Genomic DNA, 16,127 nt, shown 5'->3' on the forward strand with positions numbered 1-16,127 from the left:
TTTTAACGAACTGAAACACTGTCTCTTTGTGAATTCAGTTAGTTCCCAGTAGCAGGCTCTTGTAATACGTGTACTTTTAAAGATTTATCAAAATTTCCTGAGCCGAATCTGAGTAACATGGAGAATTCGGTTATTTACCAATAGGCCACAGTAGTAATAATTGGACTGTTCGGCATATAGAAAATTTTTCACGAATGGAATTAAAATTTCTAGGCGAATTCAGTGAGTTCCCAATGGGACATGCTTGTTTGAGTGTGCTTTACAATATAGGCAACATTTTAAGGAACGGAATCTAAGTATCATTGTGAATTGAGTAGGCTCCCAATAGGCTTCGAATGTAATAAGCTTGTTATTCAAGATAGTGCAACGTTTTAACGAACTGAAAGGCTGTTTCTTTGTGATTTCATTTAGTTCCCAGTAGCAGGCTCTTGTAATATGTGTACTTTTAAAGATTTATCAAAATATGGTGAGCCGAATCTGAGTAATATAGTGAATTCGGTTAGTTCGGTTAGTTCCTAGGAGCAGGCTCTTGTAATATGTGTACTTTTAAAGATTTATCAAAATTTCTGAGCCGAATCTTAGTAATATGGTGAATTCGGTTATTTCCCAATAGGCCACAGTAGTAACAAGTGGACTGTTAGGGATAGAACAATTTTCACGAATGGACTCAAAATTTCTAGGCGAATTCAGTGAGTTCTCAATGGGACATGCTTTATGAATGTGGTTTTCAATATAGAGCAACATTTTAAGGAACGGAATAAGGATCATGGTGAACTCAGTAGGTTACCAATAGGATTCGCATGTAATAAGCTTATTATTCAAGATAGAGCAATGTTTTAACCAACTTAAACACTGTTTCTTTGAGAATTCAGTTAGTTCCCAGTAGCAGGCTCCTGTAATATGTGTACTTTTAAAGATTTATCAAAATTTCCTGAGCCGAATCTGAGTAACATGGTGAATTCGGTTAGGTCCCAATAGGCCGCAGTAGTAATAATTGGACCGTTAGGGATATAGAAAAATTTTCAAGAATGGAATCAAAATTACTAGGCGAATTCGGTGAGTTCCCAATGGGACATGCTTATATGAGTGTGCTTTTCAATATATGGCAACATTTTAAGGAACAGAATCTAAGTATCATGGTGAATTCAGTAGGTTCCCAAGAGGATTCGCATGTAGTAAGCTTGTTATTCAAGATAGAGCAATGTTTTAACGATCTGAAACACTCTTTCTTTGGGAATTCAGTTAGTTGCCAGTAGCAGGCTCTTGTAATATGTGTACTTTTAAAGATTTATCTAAATTTCCTGGGTCGAATCTGAGTAACATGGTGAATTCAGCTATTTCTTAATGGGCCACAGTAGTAATAAGTGGTAAGTTCGGGATTTTGAAAAATTTTCACGAATGGAATCAAATATCTGGGCGATTTCTGTGAGTTCCCAATGGGACATGCTTATATGAGTGTGCTTTTCAATATTTGGCAACATTTTAAGGAACGGAATCTAAGTATCATGGTGAATTCAGGAGGTTCCCAATAGGATTCGCATGTAATAAGCTTGTTATTCAAGATAGAGCAAAGTTTTAACGAACTGAAACACTCTTTCCTTGTGAATTCATTTAGTTCCCAGTAGCAGGCTCTTGTAATATGTGTACTTTTAAAGATTTATCAAAATTTCCTGAGCCAAATCTGAGCAACATGATGAATTCGGTTAGTTCCCAATAGGCTGCAGTAGTAATAAGTGGACTATTCGAGATATAGTAAAATTTTCACGAATGGAATCAAAATTTCTAGGCGAATTCAGTGAGTTCCCAATGGGACATGCTTGTATGAGTGTGCTTTTCAATATAGAGCAACATTTTAAGGTACTGAATCTAAATATCATTGTGAATTCTTTAGGTTCCCAATAGGATTCAAATGTAATAAGCTTGTTATTCAAGATAGAGCAACGTTTTAACGAACTGAAACACTCTTTCTTTGAGAATTCAGTTAGTTCCCAGGAGTAGTCTCTTGTAATATGTGAACTTTTAAGGATTTATCAAAATTTCTGAGCCGAATCTTAGTAATATTGGGAATTCGGTTATTTCCCAATAGGCCACAGTAGTAATAAGTGGACTGTTAGGGATATAGAACAATTTTCACGAATGGACTCAAACTTTCTATGCGAATTCAATGAGTTCTCAATGGGACATGCTTGTATGAATGTGCTTTTCAATATAGAGCAACATTTTAAGGAACGGAATCTAAGGATCATGGTGAATTCAGTAGGTTCCCTATATGAATTCGCATGTAATAAGCTTGTTATTCAAGATAGAGCAATGTTTTAACCAACTTAAACACTGTTTCTTTGAGAACTCAGTTAGTTTCCAGTAGCAGGCTCTAGTAATATGTGTACTTTTAAAGATTAATCAAAATTTCCTGAGCCGAATCTGAGTAACATGGTGAATTCGGTTAGTTCCCAGTAGGTCGCAGTAGTAATAATTGGACTGTTCGGGATATAGAAAAATTTTCACGAATGGAATCAAAATTTCTAGGCGAATTCAGTGAGTTTCCAATGGGACATGCTTATATGAGTGTGCTTTTCAATATATGGCAACATTTTAAGGAACAGAATCTACGTATCATGGTGAATTCAGTAGGTTCCCAAGAGGATTCGCATGTAGTAAGCTTGTTATTCAAGATAGAGCAACGTTTTAACGAACTGAAACACTGTTTCTTTGTGAAATCAGTTAGTTCCCAGGAGCAGGCTCTTGCAATATGTGTACTTTTAAAGATTACTAAATTTGGTGAGCGGAATCTCAGTAACATGGTGTCTTCGGATAGTTCCCAATAGGCTGCGGTAGTAATAATTGGACTGTTCGGCATATAGAAAATTTTTCACGAATGGAATTAAAATTTCTAGGCGAATTCAGTGAGTTCCCAATGGGACATGCTTGTTTGAGTGTGCTTTACAATATAGGCAACATTTTAAGGAACGGAATCTAAGTATCATTGTGAATTGAGTAGGCTCCCAATAGGCTTCGAATGTAATAAGCTTGTTATTCAAGATAGTGCAACGTTTTAACGAACTGAAAGGCTGTTTCTTTGTGATTTCATTTAGTTCCCAGTAGCAGGCTCTTGTAATATGTGTACTTTTAAAGATTTATCAAAATATGGTGAGCCGAATCTGAGTAATATAGTGAATTCGGTTAGTTCGGTTAGTTCCTAGGAGCAGGCTCTTGTAATATGGGTACTTTTAAAGATTTATCAAAATTTCTGAGCCGAATCTTAGTAATATGGTGAATTCGGTTATTTCCCAATAGGCCACAGTAGTAACAAGTGGACTGTTAGGGATAGAACAATTTTCACGAATGGACTCAAAATTTATAGGCGAATTCAGTGAGTTCTCAATGGGACATGCTTGTATGAATGTGGTTTTCAATATAGAGCAACATTTTAAGGAACGGAATCTAAGGATCATGGTGAACTCAGTAGGTTCCCAATAGGATTCGCATGTAATAAGCTTATTATTCAAGGTAGAGCAATGTTTTAACCAACTTAAACACTGTTTCTTTGAGAATTCAGTTAGTTCCCAGTAGCAGGCTCCTGTAATATGTGTACTTTTAAAGATTTATCAAAATTTCCTGAGCCGAATCTGAGTAACATGGTGAATTCAGCTATTTCCTAATGGGCCACAGTAGTAATAAGTGGTAAGTTCGGGATTTTGAAAAATTTTCACGAATGGAATCAAATATCTGGGCGATTTCTGTGAGTTCCCAATGGGACATGCTTATATGAGTGTGCTTTTCAATATTTGGCAACATTTTAAGGAACGTAATCTAAGTATCATGGTGAATTCAGGAGGTTCCCAATAGGATTCGCAAGTAATAAGCTTGTTATTCAAGATAGAGCAAAGTTTTAACGAACTGAAACACTCTTTCCTTGTGAATTCATTTAGTTCCCAGTAGCAGGCTCTTGTAATATGTGTACTTTTAAAGATTTATCAAAATTTCCTGAGCCGAATCTGAGCAACATGATGAATTCGGTTAGTTCCCAATAGGCTGCAGTAGTAATAAGTGGACTATTCGAGATATAGTAAAATTTTCACGAATGGAATCAAAATTTCTAGGCGAATTCAGTGAGTTCCCAATGGGACATGCTTGTATGAGTGTGCTTTTCAATATAGAGCAACATTTTAAGGTACGGAATCTAAATATCATTGTGAATTCTTTAGGTTCCCAATAGGATTCAAATGTAATAAGCTTGTTATTCAAGATAGAGCAACGTTTTAACGAACTGAAACACTCTTTCTTTGAGAATTCAGTTAGTTCCCAGGAGTAGTCTCTTGTAATGTGTGAACTTTTAAGGATTTATCAAAATTTCTGAGCCGAATCTTAGTAATATTGGGAATTCGGTTATTTCCCAATAGGCCACAGTAGTAATAAGTGGACTGTGAGGGATATAGAACAATTTTCACGAATGGACTCAAACTTTCTATGCGAATTCAATGAGTTCTCAATGGGACATGCTTGTATGAATGTGCTTTTCAATATAGAGCAACATTTTAAGGAACGGAATCTAAGGATCATGGTGAATTCAGTAGGTTCCCTATATAAATTCGCATGTAATAAGCTTGTTATTCAAGATAGAGCAATGTTTTAACCACCTTAAACACTGTTTCTTTGAGAATTCAGTTAGTTCCCAGTAGCAGGCTCTAGTAATATGTGTACTTTTAAAGATTAATCAAAATTTCCTGAGCCGAATCTGAGTAACATGGTGAATTCGGTTAGTTCCCAATAGGTCGCAGTAGTAATAATTGGACTGTTCGGGATATAGAAAAATTTTCAAGAATGGAATCAAAATTTCTAGGCGAATTCAGTGAGTTCCCAATGGGACATGCTTATATGAGTGTGCTTTTCAATATATGGCAACATTTTAAGGAACAGAATCTACGTATCATGGTGAATTCAGTAGGCTCCCAAGAGGATTCGCATGTAGTAAGCTTGTTATTCAAGATAGAGCAACGTTTTAACGAACTGAAACACTGTTTCTTTGTGAAATCAGTTAGTTCCCAGGAGCAGGCTCTTGTAATATGTGTACTTTTAAAGATTACTAAATTTGGTGAGCCGAATCTCAGTAACATGGTGTCTTCGGATAGTTCCCAATAGGCTGCGGTAGTAATAATTGGACTGTTCGGCATATAGAAAATTTTTCACGAATGGAATTAAAATTTCTAGGCGAATTCAGTGAGTTCCCAATGGGACATGCTTGTTTGAGTGTGCTTTACAATATAGGCAACATTTTAAGGAACGGAATCTAAGTATCATTGTGAATTGAGTAGGCTCCCAATAGGCTTCGAATGTAATAAGCTTGTTATTCAAGATAGTGCAACGTTTTAACGAACTGAAAGGCTGTTTCTTTGTGATTTCATTTAGTTCCCAGTAGCAGGCTCTTGTAATATGTGTACTTTTAAAGATTTATCAAAATATGGTGAGCCGAATCTGAGTAATATAGTGAATTCGGTTAGTTCGGTTAGTTCCTAGGAGCAGGCTCTTGTAATATGTGTACTTTTAAAGATTTATCAAAATTTCTGAGCCGAATCTTAGTAATATGGTGAATTCGGTTATTTCCCAATAGGCCACAGTAGTAACAAGTGGACTGTTAGGGATAGAACAATTTTCACGAATGGACTCAAAATTTCTAGGCGAATTCAGTGAGTTCTCAATGGGACATGCTTGTATGAATGTGGTTTTCAATATAGAGCAACATTTTAAGGAACGGAATCTAAGGATCATGGTGAACTCAGTAGGTTCCCAATAGGATTCGCATGTAATAAGCTTATTATTCAAGATAGAGCAATGTTTTAACCAACTTAAACACTGTTTCTTTGAGAATTCAGTTAGTTCCCAGTAGCAGGCTCCTGTAATATGTGTACTTTTAAAGATTTATCAAAATTTCCTGAGCCGAATCTGAGTAACATGGTGAATTCGGTTAGGTCCCAATAGGCCGCAGTAGTAATAATTGGACCGTTAGGGATATAGAAAAATTTTCAAGAATGGAATCAAAATTACTAGGCGAATTCAGTGAGTTCCAAATGGGACATGCTTATATGAGTGTGCTTTTCAATATATGGCAACATTTTAAGGAACAGAATCTAAGTATCATGGTGAATTCAGTAGGTTCCCAAGAGGATTCGCATGTAGTAAGCTTGTTATTCAAGATAGAGCAATGTTTTAACGATCTGAAACACTGTTTCTTTGGGAATTCAGTTAGTTGCCAGTAGCAGGCTCTTGTAATATGTGTACTTTTAAAGATTTATCTAAATTTCCTGAATCGAATCTGAGTAACATGGTGAATTCAGCTATTTCCTAATGGGCCACAGTAGTAATAAGTGGTAAGCTCGGGATTTTGAAAAATTTTCACGAATGGAATCAAATATCTGGGCGATTTCTGTGAGTTCCCAATGGGACATGCTTATATGAGTGTGCTTTTCAATATTTGGCAACATTTTAAGGAACGGAATCTAAGGATCATGGTGAATTCAGTAGGTTCCCTATATGAATTCGCATGTAATAAGCTTGTTATTCAAGATAGAGCAATGTTTTAACCAACTTAAACACTGTTTCTTTGAGAATTCAGTTAGTTCCCAGTAGCAGGCTCTAGTAATATGTGTACTTTTAAAGATTAATCAAAATTTCCTGAGCCGAATCTGAGTAACATGGTGAATTCGGTTAGTTCCCAATAGGTCGCAGTAGTAATAATTGGACTGTTCGGGATATAGAAAAATTTTCAAGAATTGAATCAAAATTTCTAGGCGAATTCAGTGAGTTCCCAATGGGACATGCTTATATGAGTGTGCTTTTCAATATATGGCAACATTTTAAGGAACAGTATCTACGTATCATGGTGAATTCAGTAGGTTCCCAAGAGGATTCGCATGTAGTAAGCTTGTTATTCAAGATAGAGCAACGTTTTAACGAACTGAAACACTGTTTCTTTGTGAATTCAGTTAGTTCCCAGTAGCAGGCTCTTGTAATATGTGTACTTTTAAAGATTTATCAAAATTTGGTGAGTCGAATCTGAGTAACATGGTGAATTCCGTTAGGTCCCAATAGGCCGCAGTAGTAATAAGTGGACTGTTCGGGATATAGAAAAATTAAAACTATGGAATCAAAATTCCTAGGCGAATTCAGTGAGTTCCCAATGGGACAAGCTTGTATGAGTGTGCTTTTCTATATATGGCAACATTTTAAGGAACAGAATCTAAGTATCATGGTGAATTCAGTAGGTACCCAATAGGATTCGCATGTAATAAGCTTCTTATTCAAGATAGAGCAACGTTTTAACGAACTGCAACACTGTTTCTTTGTGGATTCAGTTATTTCCCAGGAGTAGGATCTTGTAATATGTGTACTTTTAAAGATTTATCAAAATTTCCTGAGCCGAATTTGAGTAACATGGTGAATTCGAATAGTTCCCAATATGCCACAGTAGGAATAAGAGGACTGGTCGGGATATAGAAAAATTTTCACGAATGGAATCAAAATTTCTAGGGGAATTCATTTAGTTCCCAATGGCACATGCTTGTTTTAGTGCTCTTTTCAATATAGAGCAACATTATAAGGAACGGAATCTAAGTATCATGGTGAATTCGCTATGTTCCCAATAGGTTTCGCATGTAATAAGCTTGTTATTCAAGATAGAGCAACGTTTTAATGAACTGAAACCCTGTGTCTTTGTGAATTAAGTTACTTCCCAATAGCAGGCTCTTGTAATATGTGTAGTTTTAAAGATTTATCAAAATTAAATGAGCCGAATCTGAGTAACATGGTGAATTCGGTTAGTTCCTAATAGGCTGCAGTAGTAATAAGTGGAATGTTCGGGATATTGAAAAATTTTTACGAATGGAATCAAAATTTCTAGGCGAACTCAGTGAGTTCCCAATGAGACATGCATAAAATGAGTGTGCTTTTCAATATATGGCGACATTTTAAGGAACGGAATCTAAGTATCATGGTGAATTCAGTAGGTTCCCAATAGGATTCGCATGTAAAAAGCCTGTTATTCAAGATAGAGCAACGTTTTAACGAACTGAAACACTCTTTGTGAATTCAGTTAGTTCCCTGTAGCAGGCTCTTGTAATATGTGTACTTTTAAAGATTTATCAAAATTTGGTGAGCCGAATCTGAGTAATATGGTGAATTCGGTGAGTTCGGTTAGTTCCTAGGAGCAGGCTCTTGTAATATGTGTACTTTTAAAGATTTATCAAAATTTCTGAGCCGAATCTTAGTAATATGGTGAATTCGGTTAGTTCCCAATAGGCCACAGTAGTAATAAGTGGACTGTTAGGGATATAGAACAATTTTCACGAATGGACTCAAAATTTCTACGCGAATTCAGTGAGTTCTCAATGGGACATGCTTGTATGAATGTGCTTTTCAATATAGAGCAACATTTTAAGGAACGGAATCTAAGGATCATGGTGAATTCAGTAGGTTCCCAATAGGATCTGCATGTAATAAGCTTGTTATTCAAGATAGAGCAATGTTTTAACCAACTTAAACACTGTTTCTTTGAGAACTCAGTTAGTTCCCAGTAGCAGGCTCTAGTAATATGTGTACTTTTAAAGATTAATCAAAATTTCCTGAACCGAATCTGAGTAACATGGTGAATTCGGTTAGTTCCCAATAGGTCGCAGTAGTAATAATTGGACTGTTCGGGATATAGATAAATTTTCAAGAATGGAATCAAAATTTCTAGGCGTATTCACTGAGTTCCCAATGGGACATGCTTATATGAGTGTGCTTTTCAATATATGGCAACATTTTAAGGAACAGAATCTAAGTATCATGGTGAATTCAGTAGGTTCCCAAGAGGATTCGCATGTAGTAAGCTTGTTATTCAAGATAGAGCAATGTTTTAACGAACTGAAACACTGTTTCTTTGTGAATTCAGTTAGTTGCCAGTAGCAGGCTCTTGTAATATGTGTACTTTTAAACATTTATCTAAATTTCCTGAGTCGAATCTGAGTAACATGGTGAATTCGGCTAGTTCCTAAGAGGCCACAGAAGTAATAAGTGGTAAGTTCGAGATATTGAAAAATTTTCACGAATTGAATCAAATATCTGGGCGAATTCAGTGAGTTCCCAATGGGACATGCTTATATGAGTGTGCTTTTCAATATATGGCAACATTTTAAGGAACGTAATCTAAGTATCATGGTGAATTCAGGAGATTCCCAATAGGATTCACATGTAATAAGCTTGTTATTCAAGATAGAGCAAAGTTTTGACGACTGAAACACTGTTTCTTTGTGAATTCAGTTAGTTTCCAGGAGCAGGCTCTTGTAATATGTGTACTTACTTTTAAAGATTTATCAAAATTAGGTGAGCCGAATCTGAGTAACATGGTGAATTCGGTGAGTTCCCAATAGGCCACAGTAGTAATAAGTGGACTGTTCGGGATATAGAAAAATTTTCACGAATGGAATTAAAATTTCTAGGCGAATTCAGTGATTCCCAATGGGACAAGCTTGTATGAATGTGCTTTTCAATATAGAGCAACATTTTAAGAAACGGAATCTAAGTATCATGGTTAATTCAGTAGGTTCACAATAGGATTGCATGTAATAAGCTTGTTATTTAAGACAGAGCAAAGTTTTAACGAACTGAAACACTATTTCTTTGTGAATTCAGTTAGTTTACAGGAGCAGGCTCTTGTAATATGTGTACTTTTAAGATTTCCAAAATTTCCTGAGCCGAATCTGAGTAACATGGTGAATACGGTGAGTTCCCAATAGGCCGCAGTAGTAATAGGACTGTTCGGGATATTGAAAAATTTTCACGAATGGAATCAATATTTCTAGGCGAATTCAGTGAGATCCCAATGGGACATGCTTGTATGAGTGTGCTTTTCAATATATGGCAACATTTTAAGGAACGGAATCTAAGTATCATTGTGAATTCAGTAGGTACCCAATAGGATTCGCATGTAATAAGCTTGTTATTCAAGATAGAGCAACGTTTTAACGAACTGAAACACTCTTTCTTTGTGAATTCAGTTTGTTCCCAGTAGCAGGCTCTTGTAAATGTGTAATTTTCAAGATTTATCAAAATTTGGTGAGCCGAATCTGAGCAACACCGTGAATTCTGTTAGTTCCCAATAGGCAGCAGTAGTAATAAGTGGACTCTTCTGGATATAGAAAAATTTATACAAATGGAATCATAATTTCTAGGCGAATTCAGTGAGTTCCCAATGGGACATGCTTATATGAGTGCTCTTTTCAATGTAGAGCAACATTATAAGGAAAGGAATCTAAGTATCATCGTGAATTCAGTAGGTTCCCAATAGGATTCGCATGTAATAAGCTTGTTATTCAAGATAGAGCAACGTTTTAACGAACTGAAATACTGCTTCTTTGTGAATTCAGTTAGTTCTCAGGAGCAGGCTCTTGTAATATGTGTACTTTTAAATATTTATCAAAATTTCCCGAGCCGAATCTGAGTAAGATGGTGAATTCGCTTAGTTCCCAGTAGGCCGCAGTAGTAATAAGTGGACTGTTCGGAATATAGAAAAATTTTCACAAATGTAATCAAAATTTCTAGGCGAATTCAGTGAGTTCCCAATGGGACAGGCTTGTATGAGAGTGCTTTTCAATATAGAGCAACATTTAAAGGAACGGAATCTATTATCATGGTTAATTCAGTAGGTTCCCAATAGGTTTCGCATGTAATAAGCTTGTTATTCAAGATAGAGCAACGTTTTAACGAACTGAAACACTGTTTCTTTGTGAATTCATTTAGTTCCCAGTAGCAGACTCATGTAATATGTGTACTTTTTAAGATTTATCAAAATATCCTGAGCAGTATCTGAGTAACATGGTGAATTCGGTTAGTTGCCAATAGGCCACAGTAGTAATAAGTGGACTCTTCGGGATATAGACAAATGTTCACGAATGGAATCAAACTTTCTATGCGAATTCAGTGAGTTCCCAGTGGGACATGCTTGTATGAGTGTGCTTTTCAATATAGAGCAACATTTTAAGGAACGGAATCTAAATATCATGGTGAATTCAGTAGGTTCCCAATATGATTCGCATGTAATAAGCTTGTTATTCAAGATAGAGCAAAGTTTTAACGACTGAAACACTGTTTCTTTGTGAATTCAGTTAATTCCCAGGAGCAGGCTCTTGTAATATGTGTACTTTTAAGATTTATCAAAATATCACGAGCCGAATCTGAGTAACATGGTGAATTCGGTGAGATCCCAATAGGCCACAGTAGTAATAAGTGGACAGTTAGGGATATAGAAAAATTTTCACGAATGGAGTTATAATTTCTAGGCGAATTCAGTGAGTGCCCAATGGGACATGCTTGTATGAATGTGCTTTTCAATATAGAGCAACATTTTAAGGAACAGAATCTACGTATCATGGTTAATTCAGTAGGTTCCCAATAGGATTCGCATTTAATAAGATTGTTATTCAAGATAGAGCAAAGTTTTAACGAACTGAAACACTGTTTCTTTGTGAATTCAGTTATTTCCCAGGAGCAGGCTCTTGTAGTATGTGTACTTTTAAAGATTTATCAAAATTTCCTGAGCCGAATCTGAGTAACATGGTGAATTCGGTTACTTCCCACTAGGCCACAATAGTAATAATTGGACTCTTCGGGATATAGAAAAATTTTCACGAAAGGAATCAAAATTTCTAGGCGAATTTACAGAGTTCCCAATGGGAAAAGCTTGTATGAGTGTTCTTTTCAATATAGAGCAACATTTTAAGGAACGGAATCTAAGTATCATGGTGAATTCATTAGGTTCCCAATAGGTCTCGCATGTAATAAGCTTGTTATTCAAGATAGAGCAACGTTTTAACGAACTGAAACACTCTTTCTTTGTGAATTCAGTTAGTTCCCAGTAGCAGGCTCTTATAATATGTGTACTTCCAAGATTTATCAAAATTTGGTGAGCCGAATCTTAGCAAAATGGTGAATTCCGTTAGTTCCGAATTGGCTGCAGTAGTAATAAGTGGGCTCTTAAGGATATTGAAAACTTTATACGAATGGAATCATAATTTCTAGGCGAACTCAGTGAGAACCCAATGGGATATGCTTGTATGAGTGCTCTTTTCAATATAGAGCAACATTATAAGAAACGGAATCTAAGTATCATGGTGAATTCAATAGGTTCCCAATAGGATTCGCATGTAATAAGCTTGTTATTCAAGATAGAGCAACGTTTTAACGAACTGAAATACTGCTTCTTTGTGAATTCATTTAGTTCCCAGTAGCAGGCTCTTGTAATATGTGTACTTTTAAAGATTTATCAAAATTTCCTGAACCAAATCTGAGCAACATGATAAATTCGGTTAGTTCCCAATAGGCTGCAGTAGTAATAAGTGGACTATTCGGGATATAGTAAAATTTTCACGAATGGAATCAAAATTTCTAGGCGAATTCAGTGAGTTCCCAATGGGACATGCTTATATGAGTGTGCTTTTCAATATAGAGCAACATTTTAAGGTACGTAATCTAAATATCATTGTGAATTCAGTAGGTTCCCAATAGGATTCAAATGTAATAAGCTTGTTATTCAAGATACAGTAAAGTTTTAAAGAACTGAAACACTCTTTCTTTGTGAATTCAGTTAGTTCCCAGGAGCAGTCTCTTGTAATATGTGTACTTTTAAAGATTTATCAAAATATCTGAGCCGAATCTTAGTAATATGGTGAAATCGGTTAGTTCCCAATAGGCCACAGTAGTAATAAGTGGACTGTTAGGGATATAGAACAATTTTCACGAATGGACTCAAAATTTCTACGTGAATTCAGTGAGTTCTCAATGGGACATGCTTGTATGAATGTGCTTTTCAATATAGAGCAACATTTTAAGGAACGGAATCTAAGGATCATGGTGAATTCAGTAGGTTCCCAATAGGATCTGCATGTAATAAGCTTGTTATTCAAGATAGAGCAATGTTTTAACCAACTTAAACACTGTTTCTTTGAGAATTCATTTAGTTCCCAGTAGCAGGCTCTAGTAATATGTGTAATTTAAAGATTACTCAAAATTTCCTGAACCGAATCTGAGTAACATGGTGAATTCGGTTAGTTCCCAATAGGTCGCAGTAGTAATAATTGGACTGTTCGGGACATAGAAATATTTTCAAGAATGGAATCAAAATTTCTAGGCGAAATCAGTGAGTTCCCAATGGGACATGCTTATATGAGTGTGCTTTTCAATATATGGCAACATTATAAGGAACAGAATCTAAGTATCATGGTGAATTCAGTAGGTTTCCAAGAGGATTCGCATGTAGTAAGCTTGTTATTCAAGATAGAGCAACGTTTTAACGAACTGAAACAGTGTTTCTTTGGGAATTCAGTTAGTTGCCAGTAGCAAGCTCTTGTAATATGTGTACTTTTAAAGATTTATCTAAATTTCCTGAGTCGAATCTGAGTAACATGGTGAATTCGGCTAGTTCCTAATAGGCCACAGTAGTAATAAGTGGTAGTTCGGGATATTGAAAAATTTTCACGAATGGAATCAAATTATCTGGGCGAATTCAGTGAGTTCCCAATGGGACATGCTTATATGAGTGTGCTTTTCAATATATGGCAACATTTTAAGGAACGTAATCTAAGTATCATGGTGAATTCAGGAGGTTCCCAATAGGATTCGCATGTAATAAGCTTGTTATTCAAGATAGAGCAAAGTTTTGACGACTGAAACACTGTTTCTTTGTGAATTCAGTTAGTTTCCAGGAGCAAGCTCTTGTAATATGTGTACTTTATAGATTTATGAAAATTTGGTGAGCCGAATCTGAGTAACATGGTGAATTCGGTGAGTTCCCAATAGGCCACAGTAGTAATAAGTGGACTGTTCGGGATATAGAAAAATTTTCACGAATGGAATTAAAATTTCTAGGCGAATTCAGTGATTCCCAATGGGACAAGCTTGTATGAATGTGCTTTTCAATATAGAGCAACATTTTAAGAAACGGAATCTAAGTATCATGGTTAATTCAGTAGGTTCCCAATAGGATTCGCATGTAATAAGCTTGTTATTTAAGACAGAGCAAAGTTTTAACGAACTGAAACACTATTTATTTGTGAATTCAGTTAGTTTACAGGAGCAGGCTCTTGTAATATGTGTACTTTTAAGATATTTCAAAATTTCCAGAGCCGAATCTGAGTAACATGGTGAATTCGGTGAGTTCCCAATAGGCCGCAGTAGTAATATGGACTGTTCGGGATATTGAAAAATTTTCACGAATGGAATCAAAATTTCTAGGCGAATTCAGTGAGATCCCAATGTGACATGCTTGTATGAGTGTGCTTTTCAATATATGGCAACATTTTAAGGAACGGAATCTAAGTATCATTGTGAATTCAGTAGGTACCCAATAGGATTCGCATGTAATAAGCTTGTTATTCAAGATAGAGCAACGTTTTAACGAACTGAAACTTTCTTTCTTTGTGAATTCAGTTTGTTCCCAGTAGCAGGCTCTTGTAAATGTGTAATTTTCAAGATTTATCAAAATTTGGTGAGCCGAATCTGAGCAACACCGTGAATTCCGTTAGTTCCCAATAGGCAGCAGTAGTAATAAGTGGACTCTTCTGGATATAGGAAAATTTATACAAATGGATACATAATTTCTAGGCGAATTCAGTGAGATCCCAATGGGACATGCTTGTATGAGTGCTCTTTTCAATATAGAGCAACATTATAAGGAAAGGAATCTAAGTATCTTGGTGAATTCAGTAGGTTCCCAATAAAATCCGCATGTAATAAGCTTGTTATTCAAGATAGAGCAACGTTTTAACGAACTGAAACACTCTTTCTTTGTGAATTCAGTTTGTTCCCAGTAGCAGGCTCTTGTAAATGTGTAATTTTCAAGATTTATCAAAATTTGATGAGCCGAATCTGAGCAACACCGTGAATTCTGTTAGTTCCCAATAGGCAGCAGTAGTAATAAGTGGACTCTTCTGGATATAGGAAAATTTATACAAATGGATACATAATTTCTAGGCGAATTCAGTGAGATCCCAATGGGACACGCTTGTATGAGTGCTCTTTTCAATATAGAGCAACATTATAAGGAAAGGAATCTAAGTATCATGGTGAATTCAGTAGGTTCCCAATAAAATCCGCATGTAATAAGCTTGTTATTCAAGATAGAGCAACGTTTTAAGGAACTGAAATACTGCTTCTTTGTGAATTCAGTTAGTTCCCAGGAGCAGGCTCTTGTAATATGTGTACTTTTAAATATTTATCAAGATTTCCCGAGCCGAATCTGAGTAAGATGGTGAATTGGCTTAGTTCCCAGTAGGCCGCAGTAGTAATAAGTGGACTGTTCGGGATATAGAAAAATTTTCAAAAATGTAATCAAAATTTCTAGGCGAATTCAGTGAGTTCCCAATGGGACATGCTTGTATGAATGTGCTTTTCAATATAGAGCAACATTTTAAGGAACGGAATCTATTATCATGGTGAATTCAGTAGGTTCCCAATAGGTTTCGAATGTAATAAGCTTGTTATTCAATATAGAGCAACGTTTTAACGAACTGAAACACTGTTATTTTGTGAATTCATTTAGTTCCCAGTAGCAGGCTCATGTAATATGTGTACTTTTTAAGTTTCATCAAAATTTCCTGAGCAGTATCTGAGTAACATGGTGAATTCGGTTAGTTCCCAATAGGCCACAGTAGTAATAAGTGGACTCTTCGGGATATAGAAAAAATTTCACGAATGGTATCAAACATTCTATGCGAATTCAGTGAGTTCCCAGTGGGACATGCTTGTATGAGTGTGCTTTTCAATATAGAGCAACATTTTAAGGAACAGAATCTAAATATCATGGTGAATTCAGTAGGTTCCCAATAGGATTGGCATGTAATAAGCTTGTTATTCAAGATAGAGCAAAGTTTTAACGACTGAAACACTGTTTCTTTGTGAATTCATTTAATTCCCAGAAGCAGGCTCTTGTAATATGTGTACTTTTAAGATTTATCAAAATATCACGAGCCGAATCTGAGTAACATGGTGAATTCGGTGAGTTCCCAATAGGCCACAGTAGTAATAAGTGGACAGTTATGGATATAGAAAAATTTTCACGAATGGAGTTATAATTTCTAGGCGAATTCAGAGAGTGCCCA

The sequence above is a fragment of the Rattus norvegicus genome, chromosome 13, assembly GCF_036323735.1.
Source record: "Rattus norvegicus strain BN/NHsdMcwi chromosome 13, GRCr8, whole genome shotgun sequence".
NCBI lineage: Eukaryota > Metazoa > Chordata > Mammalia > Rodentia > Muridae > Rattus > Rattus norvegicus.